Genomic DNA, 21,549 nt, shown 5'->3' on the forward strand with positions numbered 1-21,549 from the left:
CCTCTTCCTCAACTTCAGCTTAGCCCCTTCCTCAAAGTTGGATAGATTAGAGACTATGGCAGCAAAACCATAGAGACCATGGAAAAAGTAGATGTCTAACCACATGAGGTGACAATTTTTCCATTGTAACTAGATAAGAATCAAAATCACATGCCTAGGGCTGGGGTTGTAGCTCTGTGGTAGAAGCTTGCCTAGCACGTGCGAGGTCCTGGGTTTGATCCTCAGCACCATATAAAGATAAATAAATAAAATAAAGGTATTTTGTCCATCTACAGCTAAAAATATATTTTTTTTTAAAAAATCGCATACCTAGTAGAGGACCTGAACACTATAGACATTCCACAACTATAAATTGAAAAATGAGTAAATTAATACTGAAGAGAATGCAGGAGGGAGCAGGTCAGTAATGCCAGGTGGGGAACATTTTCAGATTCTTAATCGAAGGTGGCAAGGACTGAGAAAGGGCATTAGGAGAGAGGAAAAGGGGGATTAGAAAGACGGTAATAAGAACCAGAATTAAGGTAAGATCTCCTGACACATTTCAAACAAAATCTTTAAAATGAAAAAGCATAACTCTTAGGCCCAAATTCCGTAGAATAGGCAGTGCACAGGCTGAGAGGCACTGCCACTGCGCACAGAGCTTGGCCGTGGAAGAGCAAAGGTCAGTTAGAGGACAGGCAAGAGCCCAATCCACTTGTGCCTGGAGCCCAGGAGGCCAATTAGACCACTGCTCTGAGACCATAGGTTCTCTTGTTACTGATGTTGGACTAATAAGTAGTAGAAGAAAGGAAGGAGGCAACTAAATAAGATAGGAAGGATAAATTAATTCAATGAAGGGATTCTGAAATTTTTCTCTATCAGAGAATCTTTGAAGCCTTTAAAAATGAAATAAAACTGTTCTGGAGGAGCATTCCAGTAGTCTCAGCTACTTGGGAGGATGAGGCAGGAGAATCTTTTGAGTCCAGGGGTTTAGGATCAGCCTGAGCAATATAGTAAGTCAGTCTCAATCTCTCTCTCTCTCTCTCTCTCTCTCTCTCTCTCTCTCTCTCTCTCTCTCTCTCTCTCTCACACACACACACACACACACACACACACACACACACACAGTACTAGGGATTGGACCCAGTGGTGCTTTACCACTTAGCTACATTCCCAGACATTTTTTTTTTTATTTTGAGCCAGAGTCTCACTAAGTTGCCCAGATTGGCCTAGAATTTGTGATCCATCTGCCTCAGCCTCCTGAGTAGCTGGAATTACAGGTGTGGACCACTGCAACCTGCACAGCCCTGTTTCTTAAAAAAAAGGAAAAAAGAGAAAAAACTGCAGGTATGGCTCAGTGGTAGAGTGCATGATGAGCATTAACAAGTTCCCAGGTTCAATCTCCAGCACCCAAAACAAATTTCTAATTTTTAAATTTGAACTTTATGGATATGCTTTTCCATGTATGATATATGATCCACTGATATCAGAATGATCAAATAGTTGTTTATAAATAAAGATTTCTGGGTAACCAGACCTAGAGTATCTGACTTCCTAGAAATTGGGCCCAGGAATTCATATTTAACAAACACCACAATTGACTATCAGTGCAGGGAAAAGGCATGGTTTTCAGAGGTGAGGGTGATAATAGTAGGAAATTTTTCTATAAGAACTAGACCAAGACAGGGATGCCCTCTTTCACCACTTCTATTCAACATTGTCCTTGAAATTCTAGCCAGAGCAATTAAACAGACCAAAGAAATTAAAGGGATACGAATAGGAAAAGAAGAACTCAAACTATCCCTATTTGCTGATGACATGATTCTATATTTAGAGGATCCAAAAAATTCCACCAGAAAACTTCTAGAACTCACAAATGAATTCAGCAAATCAACAGGATATAAAATCAATACCCACAAAACAAATGCATTTCTATTCATAAGTGATGAATCCTCTGAAAGAAAAATTAGGAAAACTACCCCATTGACAATAGCCTCAAATAGAATAAAATACTTGGGACTTACTCTAACAAAAGAGGTGAAAGACCTCTACAATGAAAACTACAGAACACTAAAGAAAGAAATTGAAGTAGACCTTAGAAGATGAAAAAATCTCCCATGCTCTTTGATAGGCAGAATGAATATTGTCAAAATGGCCATACTACCAAAAGCGTTATACATATTCAATGCAATTCCTATTAAAATCCCAAATGGAAAAAATCATGAAATTCATTTGGAAAAATAAGAGACCCAGAATAGCCAAGGCAATCGTTAGCAAGAAGAGTGAAACAGGAAGCATAACACTACCAGACCTTAAACTATACTACAGAGCAATAGTAACAAAAAAGCAGCATGGTATTGGCACCAAAATAAACATGTAGACTAATGATACAAAATAGAACACACGGTTATCTCATACTAGACAAAGCCGACAAAAATACACATTGGAGAAAAGATAGTCTATTCAACAAATGGTGCTGGGAAAACAGGAAATCCATATGTAACAAAATGAAATTAAACCCCTATCTCTCACCCTGCACAAAAATCAACTCAAAGTGGATCAAAGACTTAGGCACTACAACAGAGACCCTGTGCCTAATAGAAGAAAAAGTAGGCCAAAATCTTCATCATGACTTGGACCTGACTTCCTTAACAAGACTCCTCAAGCACAAGAAGCAAAATTAAGAATCAATAAATGGGATGAATTCAAACTAAAAAGCTTCTTCTCAGTAAAAAAAAAAAAAAAAAATCAAGAACGTGAAAAGAGAGCCTACAGAATGGGAAAAAAATGTTACCACTCACACCTCAGATAAAGCACTAATCTCCAGGATATACAAAAAACTTTACACCCAAAAAAACCAAATAACCCAATCAATAAATGGGCTAAGGAACTGAACAGATACTTCACAGAAGAAGAAATACAATCAGTCAACAAATGAAAAAATGTTCATCATCTCTTGCATTCAGAGAAATGCAAATCAAAACTGCTCTACAATTTCATCTTACTCCAGTCAGAATGGCAATTATCAAAAATACAAGCAATAAGAAGTGTTGGCAAGGATGTGGGGGGAAAGTACACTCATACATTGCTGGTGGGACTGCAGATTGGTGCAACCACTTGGAAAGCAGTATGGTGAGTCCTAAGAAAACTTGGAATGGAACCACTGTTTGACCCAGCTATCCCACTCCTTGATTTATACCCAAAGGACTTAAAATCAGCATATTACAGTGATGCAGCTACATCAATGTTTATAGCAGCTCAATTCACCATAGCCAAACTATGGAACCAAGTTAGATGCCCTTCAACAGATGAATGGATAAAGAAAATGTAGCATATCTACACAATGGAATATCACTCAGCCTTAAAGAAGAATGAAATTATGGTATTTGAAGGTAAATGGATGGAACTGGAAACTATCATGCTAAGTGAAATAAGCCAATCCCATGTGTTTTCAATGCCTTTCACATGCGGACTAAACAGAGACCTTTGGGCCTGGTGTGGGTATTCTGAAGAGGGTGCTGTGCTCCTTGTCCTGGGATTTACTGTGCTTCAGTAAGAGCCAAAGGCTGAATGTTTCCCTGATAAGTAGATGCTGATCCATAGTGGCAGGTGTGTAGGGAAGAATGAAGGAACTTCGGATTGTACAGAGGGGAGTAAAGGGAGGTGGGATAGGAGGATGATAGAATGAGATAAACATAATTACCCTATATACATGTACAAAAATTTTTAAATATTTAACACTGTCAAAAAAAGATAATGAAAAAATTTCAATACCACATATTTCTTTACTAGGATTACTCTGAAATGTTCACATTTTTCCTATTCCCAAATGAAATTTATGTGTACTTACTAAGAATAAAAAATAATAATAAAAATAAATAATAGGAAAATTGAGCAAGAAAAAAAGGAATGTAGATGCTCAGGGATATAAAGAGATATAATCCCGAGTAGTGGGACTAAGACAGGTAGACTTACTAAAGAGGACAAGTGAGGAGATCTGGAGGCATTAGAGGATCTGGGAAAGAAAGTGGCTGTCTGGGTGGAGTGGGAATAGAGAGCAAGGGAAAAAGATGTTTGAATCCCCCTATCATGTTGCTTGGGAAGTGGACCAGGATCTAGTCTGTATCTGAGTGTTAAAAATGTCCCTGTGATGTTTATCCTTTGCATTAAAGTCAAAAGTGAAATCCTGAGTTGTGTGAGAGTGACCTGGAGGGAGTAAACCAGAAGCACAGTAAATCCCAGGACAGAGAGCACAGCACCCTCCTCAGAATACCCACACCAGGCCCACAGGTCTCTGTTTAGTCCACATGTGAAAGACATTGAAAACACAGCCTAGAACAAAGTAGGGACTACTCCAGGACATTTAGGAGGTGCAGACTAAAAGACGCCTGGGTCCCAAGGTCTTCAAAAAGCATCTGGCCTCCATGGTATTCCTCTGAAGTTTTGAAAAAGAGCCAAGTCTCACCTACACCACCACCTAGTCCCTGCCATCCTCTGCTTTTTCCTTAAATTAGAAATCCCCATTTAAAGTCTCATCTTTTTAATGATTGATCAAATGCTGCTGGTATTGTGGTAAAAGGGAAAGAAACAGATCTACCTATGATTTGATCCCAGATATAAATTCTCATTAAATAGTACTCAAGTAACTGAAATTTAATTCAGTTGTGTACATAGCATGCATGAAACTCTGGGTTCAGTTCCTAGCCCCCGCAAAAATAAAATAAAATACATTTGAAATACCAAACAAAATAAATAAAATATAAATTCACAGACACAAAATGAAACTGTAGAATATTACAGATAAAAAAGACACATACATAGCAGTATTTTCTGAACAAAAGTTGGAAAAAATCTAAATGTCCATCAATAGAATATTTGCTATAAAATGTGTGACAGTGCAGTGAAACGATGCAGTTGATGTGAATGAGAGCAAGTGTCAACATGGATAAACCTCACAAACATGTTTTTACAAGTTGGAGCATAATTTTCCAGGGTTGTACAATTGTTTAAAGATTAAAATCACAAAAGACAATACCTTACATTGCTCATATGTGTGTGTACATGCATAATGAAGATCTGAAAACCTGCACAGAAATAACATACACAGTTATCATCCTTACTATGTTTTTTATAATGGCCACAAGTAGAGGCTATTCATTCTCCCAAGCCCAGGTATATCTGGATCTAAAAGTAATCAGTCTCTCATCAGCACTTCAAGACCTCCACACACACACACACACTTTCTGTTAAAGTGGCATATTTCCTTGAGGCTTGTGTATTTGGGATATACATAGCATTCCTCTTCTGTCACTCTCCCTTGTTCCTGAGAATACTGGCACTTGTTTCATAAATTGCCTCTTCAATGTAAGATCTGCTATTACTCTGAATGTTTCAAACATCCATGTCCAATCCAAGATCTAGCCTCCTAAATCCAATAAGCACCTCCTCTGCTCCTCTTCAGTTGTCCATTCCCATGACAGCATCCTGGATCTTGCTGTAAAATCCAAAATGCCTCACCTCTGAAACCATAAGCTCAGACATCCATTTTTCTCATTAACCTCTTATTCTTTCAGGTCACTTGCTTACTTGATTGTTCCCACTATTCTTGTTTTGGTTCCATTAAGACATTCAGTCCATTGCTATCACTTCCTTTGTACCTTTGTTAGCCCCTGCCTGTCTTCACTTCTCGCCTCATCCAGATAAGATTACATAATCCAAAGTCTTAAACCATTCTTTTGCCAATACCTTCGATTTCCTTGCCTATTATCTCTTAGTCACACTTGCCTATAAAAAAATCTAATCCTGAATTATGTACTCATAGACACCCTTTGAGTAAAGGTCAAATTTCTTAATTTGACTAGACCCTACACATCTCTGCAGACATAGTTCTTGACAACCTCAGATTCTATGCTTCAATCATATGTTTACCTTTTTTTTTTCCTTGATTGCAACCAACTATCAGTCCTTTTTACGTTTGGGTTTTTGTTGGTTTGTTTGCTCTACCTATAACAATTTCCCATCAGCCTTCCCTAGAACTTGCATGAAAAGTGAACAATAAATATTTGATGAACTAATTTAATCAGTGAAAGAAGCATGAGTAGACAGATAGCTAGACCAATTAGTTATTCTAAACATTATAAACAGCATATGCCCAGTAGTCTATCCTTCACACCTCCAAGTCAACATCATCCAGTGCCCTTTCATGTGTACAGTCTTTCCAGGTAATTCAAGATGATCTAAAAGGGCTCCTATCTCAGACAACAACTATTACCACTATTACCTTTGTGCATCTTCTCAAAAAGTATTGATCTACTGGAAACTCTCCCTTCATAATACCTATTTATTCAACTAAAACCAAAACCTCATGCTAATAACACTAATGAACTTTTGATGAGCACTTTCATGTCTATCATCTCGTTGGTGCCTCTCAACAACCTATGGTGTCAATATTATTACACCATTGTATCGTTGAAGAAAATCACACTCATATATGTGATTTGTTTAAGGAATTAATCCAGCACTCAAGGTCCAATATTTTTTAAATTTCAAAGTCCATGTTATTTTTCATAGTGTTGTCATTCTTGGTCAAAAATAAAAGAAAGGAAGCTGGGTGTGGTGGTGCATGCTTGTAATCCTAGCAGCTTGGGAGTCTGAGGTAGGAAGATTGTGAGTTCAAAACCAGCCTCAGCAAAAGCAAGGCACTAAGCACCTCAGTGAGGCCCTCTCTCTAAATAAAATACAGAACAGGGCTGGGTATGTGACTCAGTGGCTGAGTGCCCCTGAGTTCAATCCCTGGTACCCAAAAATAAATAAATAAATAAATAAATAAATAAATAAATAAATAAATAAATAAATAAATGGAAGATGAGAAAAGGGAAAGGAAATAAACCACAATTATTATTTTTAGAAGTAAATAAATAATCAAGAAAAAATAAACCAGAATTGTAGAGAACAAGAGAATATGAGAAAGGAACAGAGGGTCAGAGGAAGCTGACTGAGCAAGAATGAATTTGAGATAAGGAATGTATCCCCAGAAACCTAGAGTATGGATTTCAGAACCAAGGACAGCACCTGCACTGTGGGGATTAATGAGCTTTATCTTTTGTAACTGTGTTGAGAGCATTGCAAAAAGGACCAGCTGGGTCTCCCTTGATCCCTAAGAATAGACAATAAGAAAAAGAAGGGGCCTGGCATTTTGACACTGCCAAGGGAGGAGGAAGTAGATGATGTGAACAACACCAGCAACCTTTTCCAATCTGACTTTCATTTCCTCTCAGGAGAGGGAGAAACAAGGATACTACAGCAAGAGATACTAATAGCTTATCTGTCCTGGGTGTTTACTATGTACCAGTCATATTCTCAGTAGTTTATGTTAACCTATTTAATCCTTATAGTAACCCTATGAAGTAGATACTGTTATTTCTGTAGTTTGGATCTGGACTATCCCTGCTGTTTATCCTTGGGATTACAGATGAAGACTTTTTTTCTTGGATCAACCTCAGCAAGACTTTGTTTTTGAGAGTTACTGAAATTTTTGTCCAGAACAAATCAAAACCCCTCAGGAAATAATGGAATTCAAATGGATAAGGAACAAAAAACAACAGAATATCCTATAATCAGGATGCATTCATATCTGTGCTGTATGGCCTTCTCAGGACCTACTGATGGTTTCCACAGAAAAAGTCTCATACCATCATCCTACTATCAGCTCAAGATTCCCTGTGATATCCCAAAAAAACTCATCACATTTTCTATAAAGGCAGAATATCATTGTTTCAGGAAGAGTCTTGTCTGATACATTATCTCCAAGAGGGTTTTACATCTGAAGGCTGTTTCAAGCTATATACCTGCACATAAAATAAGACCAATCAAAAAATTAGGCCAACCTACATGTAAGGGTAAATAAATCAAGGACAAAGAGAATTCAGATAATAACTGAATCAGCGCCAGGCATAAAGACAGGGCAAGGTATGGAAATTTGGACACAGATTATAAGAAGTTAGACATCAAGCTATAGTCAGAACCAAAAATTCTGTCATGAAGAAGAAAGCACTTCAGACAGGTCCAGATTTGATAACTATTAACTTTCCTATGCAATAACCTAAGTGCTAGATTCCCCCCAGAGGGATTTTATCCTCTCCCTTCACTATCTGACTTGAAGCCTAGATTTGGGATGGGAAGGAACACGGATTCTGATCCTGTCTCTTAAAAGTGTTATGTCCAACAAACCCAAATAAATACAATTTTCTCATACTAGACAAAGGGGCCAAAAATATGCAATGGAGAAAAGATAGCCTCTTCAACAAATGGTGCTGGGAGAATTGGAAATCTATATGCAACAGAATGAAACTAAACCCATATCTCTCACCATGCACGAAACTAAACTCAAAATGGATTAAGGACCTCGGAATCAGACCAGAGACCTTGCATCTTATAGAAGAAAAAGTAGGTCCAGAGCTTCAACATGTCGGCTTAGGACCAGACTTCCTCAACAGGACTCCCATAGCACAAGAAATAAAAGCAAGAATCAATAACTGGGATAGATTCAAACTAAAATGCTTTCTCTCAGCAAAGGAAACTATCAGCAATGTGAAGAAAGAGCCTACAGAGTGGGAGAAAATCTTTGCCAATCATACTTCAGATAGAGCACTAATCTCCAGAATCTATAAAGAACTCAAAAAACTCTACACCAAGAATGCAAATAATCCAATCGACAAATGGGCTAAGGAAATGAATAGACACTTCACAGAAGAAGATCTACAAGCAATCAACAAACATATGGAAAAATGTTCAACATCTCTAGTAATAAGAGAAATGCAAATCAAAACCACCCTAAGATTCCATCTCACCCCAATTAGAATGGCGATTATCAAGAATACAAGTAACAACAGGTGTTGGCGAGGATGTGGGAAGAAAGGTACACTCATACATTGCTGGTGGAGCTGCAAATTAGTGCAGCCACTCTCGAAAGCAGTGTGGAGATTCCTTAGAAAACTTGGAATGGAACCACCATTTGACCCAGCTATCCCACTCCTTGGCCTATACCCAAAGGACTTAAAATCAGCATACTACAGAGATACAGCCACATCAATGTTCATAGCTGCTCAGTTCACAATAGCCAGATTGTGGAACCAACCTAGATGTCCTTCAATTGATGAATGGATAAAGAAACTGTGGTATATATATATACAATGGAATATTACTCAGCCATAAAGAATGATAAAATTATGGCATTTGCAGGCAATGGATGAAATTGGAGACTCTCATGCTAAGTGAGATAAGCCAATCTCAAAAAACCAAAGGACGAATAATATCACTGATAAGTGGATGATGACACATAAGGGGGGGTGGGAGGGGTTAGTGTTAGGGTTAGAGTTAGGGTTAGGGAGGGGGGCAAGAATGGAGGAAGAAAGGACTGTATAGAGGGAAAAGGGGGGTGGGAGGGGTGGGGGGGAAGGGAAAAAATAACAGAATGAATCAAACATTACCCTATGTAAATTTATGATTACATAAATGGTGTGCCTTTACGCCATGTACAAACAGAGAAACAACATGTATCCCATTTGTTTACAATAAAAAAAAGTGTTATGTCCATAAAATACTAATTTTTTAACATAAGTAAATAATAGAACCAGGCCTGGTGATGCACCGCCCAGCAACTTGGGAGACAAAGGCAGGAAGATCGCAAGCTCAAAGCCAGCCTCAGCAACTTTCCTTCTGAAGACAATGCCTCCAATGACTTCCCTCCAGGCCAGTCTCAAAATAAAATATAAAAAGGGTTGGGGACATGGCTCAGTGGTTAAGTGCCCCTGGGTTCAATTCCTGGTACCAAAGAAAGAAAGAAAGAAAGAAAGAAAGAAAGAAAGAAAGAAAGAAATGTAAGAAAATAATAGAAAGATCAGTAGAGGGAATGAGGCAGGGAGAGTAAATACTGGGAACTAAATTAGAACAAATTATATTCCATGTGCTTATTATTATGTCAAAATTAATTCTAATGTTATGTATAACTAATATGAACCAATAAAAATGAAAAATGTTATAACTTCATCATATCCCTTGAAGGTAATTGACTTTTATATAGTAAAAATGGGACTCAGATGTTCCTGTTAGAACAGTATCTGAGATAATTCTCCAGGATAGTCTGAACACTGCAAAACTTTTCTCTGAAACAAGGATGGGAAGGTACAGAAGGGGATACAAATAGCTTTTATTTTCTAGGTTCTTACTATGTATCAGGCACTGCTAGTGCTTTATGTTAAACCATTTAATCCTCACATTTACCCTATGCAGTAGGTACTATTGTTGCTGTAGTTTGGCTCTGGAATGTCCCCCAAAGACCCATGTGTTAAAGGCTTGGTCCCCAGTCCGTAGCACTATTGGGAAGTTGAGGAACCTTTAAGAGGTGGGGCCTAGTAGGAGGTTTTAGGTCAATGGGTATATGCCTCAAAGAGATTGTGGAACCTCTGTCTCTTCCACTCACTTTTTTCTCTTATTCACTTCCCAGCTGCCTCCACCACATGCCCATGCCATAATGTGCTATGCCACCTCAGGCCCAAAGCAAAGAGGCCAAACCATCATGGACTGAAACCTCCAAAACTGTGAAGCAAAATAAACCTTTCATCTTTCTAAGTTGATTATTTCAGATATTTATTACAGTAACAGAAAGCTAATACCTTTTTTATATCCACTTTACAAATAATAAAGCTGAGACACAAAAAGAGAGTGACTTCTTCAAAGTGTTAGAGCTGGGATCTAGACTCAGCAGTCTGACTGAAGTCTGTACTCTGTATGACTGACTGCACTCCAGCCTGATGTAACCAACATGGTAACCTCCAGAGTAGCTAATGTCACCCTTTTTTAAATCTAAAACCTTATTTTATTGATTGATTTTTTTTCTTTAGTTTTTTGGTATTGAACCCAGAGATTTTCTAACACTAAGCTACTTTTATTTTTTATTTTGACACAGGGTCTCACTAAGTCATTCAGACCAGCCTTGAACTTGCAATCCTCCTGCCTGAGCCTCCCAAGTTGCTGGCATTGCAGGCATGTGTCATTATGCCTGGCTTCCAAGGCCTTATTTTGAATTCAAAAATTTATTATTTCCTTCATCGTTCTAAAGTGAAATTCATAGATAAGATAAACTACCTTCAAACAAAAATCAACATAATGTACTAGCTACCAAATAAGAAGAAAATGATTTATTATAAAATAAGTATTTTAATAAAAATGCTTGGATACCATCACACCAGAAGACAAAGAGCTGGATGCTGGACTCCAAACACACAACCACTGTAAACATAGAAGCTACACCCACAGGTGCATGTAGATGTATGTGTCACACTGGCAACTCAGACATCATGAACAGCATTACCATCAAAGGAAGTCTTACTGAAATGAATAATCTTGTCAAAGTTCCTAAAAAAATTAAGTTTACTCTCCTCCCAGATTTACACAATAATTGTATTTCTATAAAATCCAATGTATATGAACTTCATGAAAAAATATTTGTGTCACCACTCTCTAAGTACTATAGCTCCCTGTAATCATTGTGATTAGCAAAATGCCTTCACATTTTCCCACACTGCCCCCTAGGGACTGGTAGCATCACCCTTGAACCACAGCCCTGAAACCTGAAACTTCCAGACCTCAAATAATGACACCAGACTGAAGTCCTCCAGAGAGAAACTGATGCTCCTTTCTGGGACTAGGTGTAACTTCAAACTTCTTGAATCACCAAGTCTGCTAAAGGACACCACTGAGAAGAAGTCATGATGAGAATCCAAGGAGCCAAGTTTGGATGACTCTTCATTCAGGACATCAAAGAGAAAAATTTCCAAATATTGTTAGGTCTCAGAAATGAATACTTTCTCCACAGAGGGACACTCAGGAGGAGACAGTATGTGAACCTCACAGAGGTCACTCCTGTGGTTTGTATATGTTATGAATGTATCCCACAAAGGTTCCTGTGTTGGAAACTTGGTCTCTAGTGTAATAATGTTGAGAAGTGGTGGAATCTTTAAGATGTAGAGCCTAGAGGGAAGTCATTGGAGGCATTGTCTTCAGAAGGAATTAATGTAACTCTCATGAGACCCTGATTAGTTCACATGAGGCTTAAGGACTAAGGCTGGTGCTCAGAAATCCTCTGATTTCCCATTGTACTTTGTGATCCCTTCCTTTACACACTCAAGGTGGATAATGACATCCACCTTGATATGATGCAGACAAGGGACCTTCATCAGAGCTGATGCCATGCTGTTTTAATTTCCTGCTTCCAAAAAGGTAAGTAAACTAAATCTCTTTTCTTTGTATATTACCCAGCCTCATGCATTTTGTTGTAGCAATGGAAAACAGGCTGATGTGGTCACCTTCTGTCAAAGAACTATAAGTGGTCTATGAAAGAAGGAAGAATTCTGCAGGGCAGAATTAGATATCAATTCACTAATGCCAAAAAGGTAAATCAAACACTTTGCAACATTGGCTACACTCAGGAAAGACACACACAACTTCCACTACCCCTAAACAGCTAGCCACTATCCATTTAAGTGAGAACTCGATGGAGGAAACTCATATTTACATCTTGGAGAAAATGATCATATTGGTAAATTTTCATTCAGACAAACCTCACAGCACATTCTGCCTTGCAGTCCACCAGAAGAATCCAAAGACAAGAAACAAATAATTAGGTCATCAGGCTTCCTGATTTCTCCAAGAACCAGGAAGTTGAGATTTCAGAAATGTCATTAGCTGAGGCATGTAGTTTCACATAGTTTGAATTTTTTGGAACAGTGTTAAAAAAACAAATAATTCCTGGGGTATTGGGTAAAACACCCAAAAAAGGGTTGCCTCAAATAATGGGTAAAAATTTGCCCCACACTACTCCCAACCCACCAAATAAATCATAAAATCAAGAACCAAAAGGATCAAAGTTTCCAAATAACTTAATGTCATCCCAGGATAAAGCTGAATATCTAAAGGAATACAAAAATGCTAGCCTGCAACAAAGTAATATTAACAATGTTTGATATTCAAAGATTATCAGACATGCAAAGAGGCAGGAAAACAGCAGATATAATTTTAAAATTGGTCAATTGAATCCCGCTCAAGTGTGATGAGATGTTAAAATTGGCAGAGATGTTAACATAGTTGTCATAACTGTATTTCATATGTTCATAAAGTTAGGTATAAACATGGGACCAAACTAAATATCTATGAAAATTAACCTCAGACTAGATCCTGCAGAAGAAAAAATTAGTGAACTTGAAGTCATAGTAAGAGAAATGATTTTTTAAAAAAAGGACTAAGACTGGTGCTCAGAAGAAACTATTTTATCAGAGCATAACCTACTTGGGTAAAGGGAAATAAACTTCAGTCCCCTCTCGTTATCCCAGGCCACCTAAGGAGGGAAAAGAATTAAGAGGCACTGGGGAAGTTCACAGTTCAGAGTACAAGCTCACCAAAAGACTGAGATCTAATTATAAGACTATAGAATGTTTCTTCTCTATATATACCTTACCATGACATTACTAAAAGTCTGCAATTCCTTTTACTGGGCATATCATATCCATCTCTGACAAAAAATTGCAGGGTATACTAATAGGCACAAAAATGATTTAAAAAGCAGTTTTAAATACTTGAACAAGCATCAGAACCAGTGCTAAACATACCACGAATGTTGGAATTATCAAGCCAGAAATCTAAGAAGTCTGTGATTAATATGAGCAGGGCTCTAATGGAAAAAGCAGATAACATGCAAGAAGAGACTGATAATATAAACAGAGAGATGGAAATTCTAAGAAAGATTTGGAAAGACATGCTAGAGATCAAAAACATTGTGAGAAAAATGAAGAATGTCTTTGAAGCACACATTAGTAGACTGGAATTGGTTGAGGAAAGAATCTCTGCACTTGACATCTAAAATTTTAGAGACTAACTACAGCAAGTGTTAATATGTATGATCTGTAATTCTCATACACTGATGGTATGAATGTAAAAAAATATATAACTACTTCAAAAAATACTTTGACCTACATTTTCTCTTTAACACATCCAAAAATAAAAACAAAAACATGATTTGATTCTGTAGCTGCCAACAGTGGAGTGGAAGACTGAGTACCACAGGAGGCCAGAAGAGGGAGTAACCATCCCTCATGAATGAGGAAGCAGGGTAGTAATCAGGGCAGGCTCCCTGAAGAGGTGGTGGTACTTACACTTCACCTTACTATAGTGTGTGTGTGTGTGTGTATGTGTGTGTGTGTGTGTGTGTCAAACCCACTAATTTGCACAATTAATATGAGTTAATAATAATGATTTTAGAAACAAAAAATAACATGGGCTTAATAAAAAATAAATAAACTTCACTTTGAAGGGGGAAAGGATTTTAATGGGCAATGAGAGGTGGAAAAAGCCACCTTGGGACAAAAAAAAAAATCAGCTTGGATAGAAGCTGACAACTGCAGAAGGCTTAGGGAACAGAGCACACAACCGACAAGAGATTCCATACCTGTCCCATCCCTACCCAGCCCATATGTTGTTTTCTTTCAATATTTTTTCTTTTGATCCATGGAAAGAAGTTGCCTCCATCTACATATTAGTTTTTAGAGAATAGAAAGATATTTTCTGTTTCTCCTCCTCCCAAAGGCAAGATGGGCATGGTTACTGTAATGAACAGAAGTCAAAGTCATGATCAGAACAGCCTGACTCAGGCAGACCTATCGCATGTAGAAATGAAATAAATAGGAAACCTACTGAATTCTTGCTTGATCCATATAAGCAGAAAAGTTCTAGGTCAAGTGAACAAAAGTATGATCAGAATCAAAAGCACAGAGTCACAGTCCTTCATTTAATTTCCAGACTTGAGCCAGTTTACAAATCCAGAACACCTTGAATGAAGGGGAAGCTGATTCCCTTGAGGATGGACACTATTATGGTACAACCACAAAAATCTATACTACTAGCCTTTCTCCCTGACCTCTTCCAAAGTGATCTATGGTCTTTTACCAGGAAAATTGTGCATTGGGGAAAAGGAAATAATCAAACTTTCAGAGGATGACTGGACACTGGATCTAAACTGACTCTGATTCCAGGAGACCCAAATTGTCACTAGGGCCCACCTGACAGAGTAGGGGATTATGGGGGTCAGCATACCCAGTGTTGTAATTCTGCAGTTTTTCCTCTGTGTCCAGAATTCATGTTTGGAAAGATAGACTCAGCAAAAATGAAATGGCCTTTTGAAGACTCTGGTACAAATTATAATGCACCAATTAAAAATATACATATTTTAAAGGTCTCAGTTACTGCATCATATAGGTGGCAATACCCTGCAGTACTGGAACAAGGTTCTCAGGAAGGTTTTATGTGCTCTGACTCAGTCTCCAATATATGGTACTGTAGCCAGTATTCACGGGCTCAGGAGTAAGGGGGTGAAGCAGGAGTGGCACCACCCACTATTGCACCCTTCTTTCTTCTACCAGCCCCCCTCTCCCCTCACTATTTTCCCTGTCCAAGTGTTTTCCCAGATCAAGGACTCCCACCACCATCCCTGAGGCATTATTCACCATTCTTGATTTCACCTCCTTCCATGAAGTTCACACTGGTTGCAAGAGGTTGAGAAATTAGCCTGGAGCAGCCAAGTCCTTCTTCCTGGCCTACATGCCAAAGCTATAGCCCACTCAGAGACACCTTTGTGCCTGGAGGGTATAAGAGGTAACTGCACCCTGGAATTATCAGTCTTAGGTTCTACTAACTGCAGTAATGAGATCCATTCTGATCATTTTTCTTTTCAGCTGCTTCTTTGCAGCTTTTAAGGCCAGAGTCTTCACCAAGTGTGAGCTGGCCCAGAAGATGAAGGCCCAGGGAATGAATGGCTTCCATGGCTACAGCCTGGCTGTCTGTGAGTATGAACTCTTCTTCTGTCCTTTCTTTTTTTTCTCTCTCTCTCACTTTTTTTTTCCTTTCTTTTTTTATTTCTTCTGTCCTTTCCATCTCTGCTCAAAAAGAACCTTTCCCCAACCCAGCATCCTCCCTGCCTTCATCTCATGATTTCCTATCCTTTGAGGCTCTCAGGTAACTCAGACCTTCTCCTCTTCCCCTAAGTGCTCTTCTTGTCCCTGCCCACTCCACTCTGTAATTCCTGATTGGCTTTTCTTCTCTTGCACTCCACCAGGAGTGCGCCATATCTCTAACAGATCTTCTTCTACTCCCCCAAATCACCTTTCCATCCCATGACCTGGAATATTCCCTTGGACACACCCATAGGCTGACCTGACTACTTCCCATTTTTGCTGCCATCACCTTTGCTTCCACCTGCACTCTCTTTGTGTGCAAAGGCAGGGGAGCGGGGGATGGATGTGTAGACAGGCGCACGTGTGTGTCCTGGGAATCAATCCCAGGGACCTCACACATGCTGGGTAAACACTCTACCACTGACCTACATACACTCCTAGCCCTGCATTCTTCTTTGTTTATGTCTCTAGAGCACAATGGGGTGCCACCCCACACCCTACTGCCCATTAGTCTGCCAAAAACTAAACTTTTGGCTAAGTTTGTCTATGGGTTGTCCTCTTGTGTCACAGGGAAGTTATATGGGGATGGTGAGAATAAAGTTGAGGCAATGTCCACTGTGCAAGAAGGACTGAGGATCTTAGTCATCCATTTCACTGATGAGAAGGCATGAAATTATTTCAGTTGCCCTTGAATATCTTACTTCATTCTCTGTATGCCAAACCTAGCCTTTCTTGTCAACACCAAGGATAGCTTTTCCGTACTTCCTTCCTAGGATTCTGCTCCACACCTTTCCACCTCTTCTCTTGCATGTATCTTGGGATCTAGAGCAAAAGTGAATGTACACAGCAAGAATGGATATTTGACTGAGAATTGAAGGAAAGGTAGACTGGGAAAGACTGTGATTGGTTGGTTGATCAACTGATTGATTACTAGTCATTCCAAATGTATTTGTTGAATTAATTGTTACTGTACTCTTACCATAGGCTAATTATGGCTTAGGACTGGGAACACATAACAGATCATAAATGACCTCTGACACTGAGGATTTCAGTTTTTTTTCTTCTCAGTCTTAAAACAGACTTTCAATTTTGGCAGCACTAGTAAAGCACAAGTGGTTTCACCTTTCCCATGGCTTATTGAGCGACTTCTCATCATGGACCACTCTCCCGTTTCTATTGACATGCTTTGCTCTCTCTGGCAGAGGTCTGCTTGGCTGAGTATGAGAATAACTTCAATACCCAGGCCTTTCATGAAAAAAATGCCGAAGGCAGTAATGACTATGGGATCTTCCAGCTGAACAACTTGTGGTGTGAAGACAAGGATTCCTCAGAAAATGGCTGCAACATTCTGTGCAGTAACAGGGACTCTGACTTCCCTCCAAGGTCTAGGCAAAGTGGGGGCCAGCAAAACTGAATGCACAGCTCCCTAGCACCTGACCCTCTACCTGTGCTGAGAAATAGTAAGGCCCCCAACAGTCCTAACACTGGAACAGAATTCTGCAGAGATCTTCTTGCCAAAAAGGGGACGAGAGACATCCTGGTCCCTGAATAAACTCGTGATTCCCAGATTCCATCATCTTGCTCATTCATGGGTTCTCATCCTTCAAGACAGCCACCCTGTTCATGATATCCACAGCACTGTGGCACCATTCCGCACACCCACACACAGCACTCGAGACACACCAAGCAATTTCCTGAAAAACAAAAGCTCTCCTACTTTATCAAGTCCTAGATTAGTATTCAGAGACAGAGTCTAAGCAAAGGCACAATAAACCCAGGCAAAATAGAAGGCAAACCCAATAAGGACTCCAGAGATATGAAGGATTTCTGAAATTCAGGATTCAGTTTCCTTGAAAATTTCTCCCCAAAATAACCGATTATTGAAAACAAGGAAAGGGATTTTTCCCTCCCAACTCATTCATTTTTCCTTTCAGAATTTGCGGATGAGGACATCAATGATAACATCCTCTATGCCAAGAAGGCTGTGAAAAATCCTAAAGGGATGTCTACCTGGTAAGGAGATTGTGAAGGGCAGAGTCATTAACTCTACTAGGATGAGCCCGGCACCACTGATGTAAGCAACACCTATGCTGTAGAATTCGTCCTGGGTTTGGGGAGGGGTGTTAGATTATTCTCCTGACATGAAAATGAGGCAGAATAATATTGTGCTGCATTTATCCCAGACATCACAACTGTACCCACCCACATGTGTCTGGGACTCTCTCCCACAGCATAAACTGGCTCAAGCCTCTGAGTCCCTTACAAACTCTTGTCCCTGATCTATGCTTTCTTTCTGTTTCCTTAGGGTAGCCTCAGTAAAAAAACTGCAAAAGCAAGGATTTGTCTACGTACCTATCCACCTGTAAGCTGTGAAATTGCCTTTGAACATAGCTCCTGCAGAAGTTAGCCCACAGGTTGAGTCAATTCCTCAAAGTTCTTGGAAGCTTTGAATCTTCCCCAATATCTGCCTCCAAAATAAAAAAAAAAAAATTATTTAAGTTCACCTGTCTCAAGTAACTTAAAGTCTGGATGATGATGGGCCTTTGCCAATGATATAGACAACCACTAATCCTGTTCTCTCCAAATGTCCCCCCGTCACCACTGAAGTTTCTCATATCTCCTCTGGATATGATGATCAAGTTGCCTGAGAACTTCTTGAAGGTTATCCAGACTGGACTGTAATTGACAGAATATGGCATTCTGGAAGCCAACTCTCATGATGCCAGCTCTTATGAAAATCATTTGGTGAAGAGAGTTAATCTTATTCTCCATCACCAGAAAGGAGAGTTCAAGGTGACACAGAAGAAAATTGTGGGAAAGATTTGGTTTAGAGATGGGGCAAGGATTGACAGAATATCTAAATGATTGTGTTGGATAGGGTAAATGACTAAGGGAGTCCCAAAAAATATGGTGCTAGGCATTTATTCATCTCCCACAAAGTCTTCTTTTTTCCCAGAGACATCCAGAAACCCAGGTTCTTTCCATTTTGCATCTCCGCCATCCTCTACAGCATTGCTACTCAAAGTGTGGTCATTGGGCCAGCAGCAGCAGAATTACCCGGGATCTTATAGAAATGCAAATTATTGGGCCCACTACAGATCTACTGGGTCCTTGTTTTAATCAGTTTTAATGATGAGTTCTCTAGGTGACCCCTATTCGGGGTAAAATTTGGGACGCTCTATCCTGGGATATTATCCTCATCTATGTGGACAAGACCAGATCAAAGATACCTCTATGTTATAGTTTACAGAAAGAGAAACAAGTGTAGAGAAACACATTTGTAGTTTTTAAAGGCCCAGGTCTGGAAGAGGCTCTTGTCACCTCCCTTACACTCAATAGGAAAGAATTTAATCATATGCTATTCCTAGCTGCAAGAGAGACTGAGAAATGTAGTCCCTAGCTAGGAAGCCACATATCCTACTATACTACCATTACTATGGAAAAAACAGTGGATTTTGGTGAACGATTAGCAGTTTGTGCCACAGTAATTAATAACTAACCTGATAAAGTGAACCATAATAACATTCCTATAGTGTAGACATTTCATTAAGTAAATACGATTCATGGAATATAACCACATAACAGTATTTCTGTGGTCTACCATCCCTTTAAATTTACTCTATGGGCAGGTTCTTCTCCTGCCTCTGTACTAAACTTGTCTGGTCACCATAGGGAACGCAAGTATATCAACTCTGTCCAAGGAATCTTCCCCTCCTCGCTCCAATCCTTTCCTTGGATCCTCCACCATCTTCTATATAGGCTAACTGGAAGATCAACTAAGAATGCAAAAGCAGATTTCATCATCTCTTTCGTAAATATTTGTAGTCTTGCATTTCTCTTTGGACTGTGGCATCTGTTGTCTGAAACCTCAGTTGAAACCAAAATGAAGAGTTTCCCATTTAACCTCCTGCAGCATTATCTTTTCATAATTTACACAGAACTTTAGGAAAATTTTTCTTTCTGTTTTTGATACAGGGCCTTCATTGCCCAGGCTGCTTAAGTGGTCCTCAAGGAGCTGGGACTACAAGCAGGTATCACCATATCCAGCTAGGAAACTAGATCTTATTTGACCCTTGACATGCCCTGCGTGTTGTAGAAAGCAGGACACCAAGGTCTCATTTCCTGATTGGCACTGTCACCGCCTCGCAGCTCCTGAAGCTGCCACTTTTCAGGTCGCCGCTTTCTGAACCATTATCATCATTCCCACTGCCGGCGCTGGTGCTGCAGCCGCTATGGCTACTGGCTCAACTCCTATCCTTTGTCTGCTTGGCATCACCATGCCTAAGTCTCAGTTGAGGGTTCCCAGGTAGGAAAAGGAAGGAATAGAGGAGGGTAAAATGAAGAGGAAATAAAGAGAGGCCTTGTGTTCCAGCACTAGTATTGCATGGATTCATATTAGAGTTAATACTCCCCCGATTCTTCTGGAGAAAGTTCTCTGCACTTCCACATTCCAAAATACAGAAGGGGAGCTCTCACTACTATCAGAAACTCCAGTTCCTTCCTGTGGTAGAAAAAGTTATTATTCCCAATTCCTTACCCTCGCCCTCTGTCATGTGATCTTCCAGAGCACTGCAGTGGACAAGGTATATTATTCCCAACACCGAAGGATGAGCTTTGGTCTCATGACTCGTTTTGGTTAAGGGAATGTCAGTACATGAGACAAAAGGAGAGACTACAAATGTGTTTGCATGATGTTGTCCAGCCTCTTGTGCTCTTGTGATTGCAGGAAAGAGCGTTCCTGGGAAAGAGTTGCACGCCCGCCCCACCTCCCCACACTCCAGAATTAAGCATGTGACACAGCCCCAATCCCAGTCCAAATCCTCCAACAAATGAGTCTCCTCCCCATTCCACTCCACAGCGATTCCACAAACACAAGAGCAAGACAAGGAAGCAATGTTGTCAGCCACTGAGTTTGGGGGGTGATTTAACTCCAGTAAAGAAATTAACACTCTTCCCAACCCTGTGACTCTTTACTCACCACCACTGTTGGGTTAAACACTAATCAGTGCCAAGGAAAGCTTGCAGTGAGATAAGAAAGTCTCTAAAAAATGTAGTCAGAGCTGGGCACATTGGCATACACCTGTAATCCCAGCGTCTTGGGAGGCTGAGGCAGGAAGATCTTAAGTTCAAAGCCAGCCTCAGCAAAAGTGAGGTGCTAAGCAATTCAGTGAGACCCTATCTCTAAATAATTTACAAAGTAGGGCTGGGGAACATGACTCAGTGGTCAAGTGCCCCTGAGTTCAATCCCCAGTACGCCACCAAAAACAAGAATGTGGTCAGAGAGAACGGAGAGGGGGAGCTGGGCCACTCCCCATATCTCCAGTCTTTAGGAGAGGATCTAAACAGTGACCTTGGTTGTAAAGTAAAAGAATATACTCATAAAACATCTGAAGAAATCCACAGCACAATGGCATGCTTATAGGCATGGTGTGTCCCTGTGGTATCCCAGACTGCTGCCACCAAGGAGTGAGTAATAAAATGTCCAAAACCTCTCCATCAAGTCTTCCAGGTTCTTCCATTGGGATCAGTAAACAGTACACTTGGGGTGTTTGCAGCCCTGGGGTTGAAC

The 21,549-nt window shown here is 39.8% G+C and overlaps 1 pseudogene; it reads left to right on the forward strand.

Annotated features, from left to right (window-relative positions):
• The first annotated feature begins 12,420 nt into the window (after nt 1-12,420).
• LOC124982877 (lysozyme C, milk isozyme-like) lies at nt 12,421-18,346 on the forward strand (annotated as a pseudogene).
• Nucleotides 18,347-21,549: the final 3,203 nt, after the last annotated feature.

This window comes from Sciurus carolinensis, chromosome 4 (assembly GCF_902686445.1).
Source record: "Sciurus carolinensis chromosome 4, mSciCar1.2, whole genome shotgun sequence".
Classification (NCBI taxonomy): domain Eukaryota; kingdom Metazoa; phylum Chordata; class Mammalia; order Rodentia; family Sciuridae; genus Sciurus; species Sciurus carolinensis.